The 3,713-nt window shown below is 35.8% G+C and overlaps 1 long non-coding RNA gene across 1 annotated transcript; it reads right to left on the bottom strand.

The window, feature by feature from the left end:
• Positions 1-685: 685 nt before the first annotated feature.
• LOC133714124 (uncharacterized) lies at positions 686-2,632 on the bottom strand. The gene is made up of 4 exons (XR_009848465.1): positions 2,487-2,632; positions 1,904-2,016; positions 1,215-1,345; positions 686-1,034 (listed from the first exon to the last, which is right to left on the bottom strand). It is a non-coding gene; the product is annotated as an uncharacterized LOC133714124 (long non-coding RNA).
• Positions 2,633-3,713: the final 1,081 nt, after the last annotated feature.

Genomic DNA, 3,713 nt, shown 5'->3' with positions numbered 1-3,713 from the left:
AGTAGTTTCCTCTATAATTGGGTCTCAAATATGATTGATTTAGTCTGTCCAAAAACAAATAGATCATCTAGCACAATCAAATTGTACCAGTTACCTACCAATAATTCGGATTTTCCCTGCAATTGTGCATACATTTTCTGCAATCTGAGCAAACCAAAAATAGAACTTGATGTAAGGTTGAATATCCAAATAAAGAAGGGGTACAATTGAAGACTTAGTTCTTGAAATTTGAAATATGGAATACCTTTGACCTGCCCGTTTCAACATTCCTTCAGCCTCCAGGTACTAGTAGAGCTTTGTAATCTGAACGGAAAACTGAAAACGAGTGAATTCGGTCAAGGTGTGTCATCTGCTTCTTTGTTTTTCAGTTTTGTATGTTCCAAGCTATATATCCATGAAATTAGTTTTGGATGTAATAGCAAAAATTAGGTTTTGACCGAATTAAAAAGTTTCTGTTGTTTTAATACTTGAACTAGCTAGCTTTTCTGGAATAGTATTAATTTGGTTTGAGCCAATTATTTAATTTGATAAAACTTTTGTAATATTTCAAGCGTACCCACATAAAAGCTTGCACCAAATTGTGGAATATGTTGCCACTAATTCAACCAGTAGAAAGTAGAGACTCAACTTCAACAGTAAACATTGCATATAAGCAAACCCATGCCATTCATCACCTCAGAATCCAATTCCTTCACAATTGCATATAATGAAACATTCTGAAACTCTTATATGAACACTACATAAGTATGATAGCGAATAAAATCAAGTGATTCTTGCTGATATATCCATTAATAAAGCCATATAAATAGAAGACAAATAGCAAGTTAGCAGGGGAAGGAAACAAATAAAACATAACTGCCGGTTTGAGTATTTATTGGCTCCTTGGAAGTTGAAGCCTTTGACAGAAAACCCCACCCTCGCCTACTAGGCGACTACACTGGAGTAATGTTTTTTCGAGTTATGTAACAGGAAATGATCCTTCTCTGGCATCCTAAAGTGTCCTAGAATCAGGAAAAAATTTCCTTGCTGAGATGCTGCATAAAAAGAAAAAACAAAATCTCAGGGCTGGCTTTAGTTAACTTATTCAAAGAGCATGTGTACTATTCCAGAAGTATGTGGATTCACAGGTGCTCTATAGAACCTATATCCATTGAAGCTAATTAGTAGGAAATATGCAACTATTGACTGACAATGGAAACTGGAAAGGATCTTACAGCTCCATAGTGAAGGTGCAACACTGTTCGTCCTCAAGTCATCTTTTTTCCACACACAACTCCGAGTTTTTTGCCAATGACTTTATTGTTCCGGAGAAAGTACCCTTCAGGTCATTCTTCAATTTCAAATCCTATACAAAATAACGTCAGTATATGGCAGTAATTAGTATTTAGTAAAGCACCTTTCGTTGCAGGTTGGAAGCATTGCATGACAAAATGACTTCAATATATGGCAGTAAGAATTTCATATTAGTACCAACATTGTCTATCTGCAACTAAAGATTAGGAAGGATTAGCAAAATAACTGCATATATAATTGAAAGAAAGAGCGCACACTGGCCAAGTTACATGACACTAAACCAATAGCTCTTAAATAATGTCATTCAAGCATCAAAATATCTGTTGAAATATCTAAAATCTAGATGTTTTCCAGTTGATCAGTCATTAGACCTTGCTTAGCTAGCGCTCCCCTCACTGAACTCTACACACATAGAGACTCACTATATGGATAGCATTGACAAAGCAGTAGAGTTATCAGAGACATATGCATGAGTTCTAAGACCATCTCAGTTATTATACAAGAAAAAAGAAAGTGACATGGGTATGTCCGTATGTAGCCAATTATCAGAACCAAGTAGCCTATTATCTATGGAACTCTCAATCACTAGTGAAGTAGTGATCACTACAACCTGGGAATTTCCTTTCTGCTCTTTCCAAGTCTGGCCCCCTAGAAGATCAAGCTTTCATCAATTAGCATTCTTCCAAGGCATATAAATCCCACCAAGGAAGTTACCACCCACAGCTGATTACAGAGATGAAGGGTCCAAGAGTTAAAAATTTCAGATACTGATGCAGTATAGAGAACAAAGAGGATATATTACCCAGCTTTCCGGACTATAAAATTTCCAGAAGTGTAAAGACCAATTGGATGTAGAATTAATGCTGTTTCTTCTTTTAAAAATGTCAATGAATTAATCAGCACTCTAAATACATGCATTTTAACAAAACTTATCAATAGACTGATTTGGAACGGAAAGGATCTTACCAGTCAGTAAGGTCAGCTCTTATCATTCTACATACGATTACATCCTAATATTATGTGCAATTGTGCATAGGTGAATTAGATAGGTTATGAGGATTCTAATATCATTATTGAATGTCTATGTCTCCTGATCGTGGAGTCCAGCTGATAATTTATAGGCTTCCATCGTCATATAGTTTTATGAAGGACTACAATGAAAAGGCAGTAGATTTATAATGAAGAAGAAATACCTGACATAATTTTGGAAGATTATGATGAATGGAAATAGCCGGGACCCCTCAAGGCATTGCAACTGCATCATATATTTTCCACATTGATAGTATGCTATGGATGTCAGCAATCTTGGAGCAATCTTCCCCTTCCTCTCTTAATTCGGTGTTATTTTTAAGCAAAGCACACACACTAATGATGTGTACAGAATGAGGTGAGATGGTAAGAAATCGAACTTAGAGTAATACATAATCTTCCAGGTTTCAAGTGAGTTGAGATGTCCAAACCACTTGACGATGTCCATGGTCATAAGATTAAGACAGTAGATCCAGAGATAAGTGAGAATACCGGGTAACTGCCCCTTTTATGGAAATGAATCTAGCAATTCTTCAGATCATCAATGCCAAAGTCAAGTGACAAATTTTTAAGAGATGTAAGTTCTCAGAGACCTTCACAATCTGCAAATTGTTTGCAACAATTTTTTTTTTTTTTTGGCAAGAACTGATTATTATGGGATGTTTTCACTTTTGACCGCTCTCATAACTGGTTACTGAGATGAGGGTCCAACAACTACAAGCATTATGAGATGCTGCATGTAAAACACAGAAAAAAAAACAGGATACATTAGCCATCTTTCCAAAATGCACGCCCAAAGCCCCGACCTTTAAAAAGATCATTAATCCTTCAATTCCATAACATATACAAAAGTTAACACCTTTAGTGGCAGCACTGCAAATAGTTGTAAACTTGTAACATCTAGGGACACACTGGCAACAGAAGCATACAAACATCAGCAGTAGCTTGACCCTGAAGCAAGAGAATCCGAAAGTTGAAGTAGACTCGAGATTAATAAAGATATTAACGATTGTGTAAACTGTATCTGTATACTCAATTTCTCAATTTACTATATGTAGTTCCACATTGTGTCTACAGCTTATAATCTTTCAATGGAAAAATTGAAGACTCCCTACTGTGGACTTAAGCTCAAACATTTTTTAGGAAAATCAATACAGGCCCAAATTCTCTGTTACATTATTGAAACTGTTTAAGGAAAAGAGAAATCGAGAGAGATTGAAGAGAGAATCATCATCATATTATTGAGAATAGGAGCCCTATATATAGGGATTACAAAGTACATATTCTAATGTTACAAGGAATACTAATCCGAGTAGGATCAGGAATTCTAGAACCTTCTCTCCTATTACTACTCCTAGTTTGATAAGGCACACTATGTCGATATTCCTTCA

This window comes from Rosa rugosa, chromosome 6 (genome assembly GCF_958449725.1).
Source record: "Rosa rugosa chromosome 6, drRosRugo1.1, whole genome shotgun sequence".
NCBI lineage: Eukaryota > Viridiplantae > Streptophyta > Magnoliopsida > Rosales > Rosaceae > Rosa > Rosa rugosa.
Note: the sequence above shows the minus strand (reverse complement) of the source record. Positions and strands in the feature narration are given on the sequence as shown.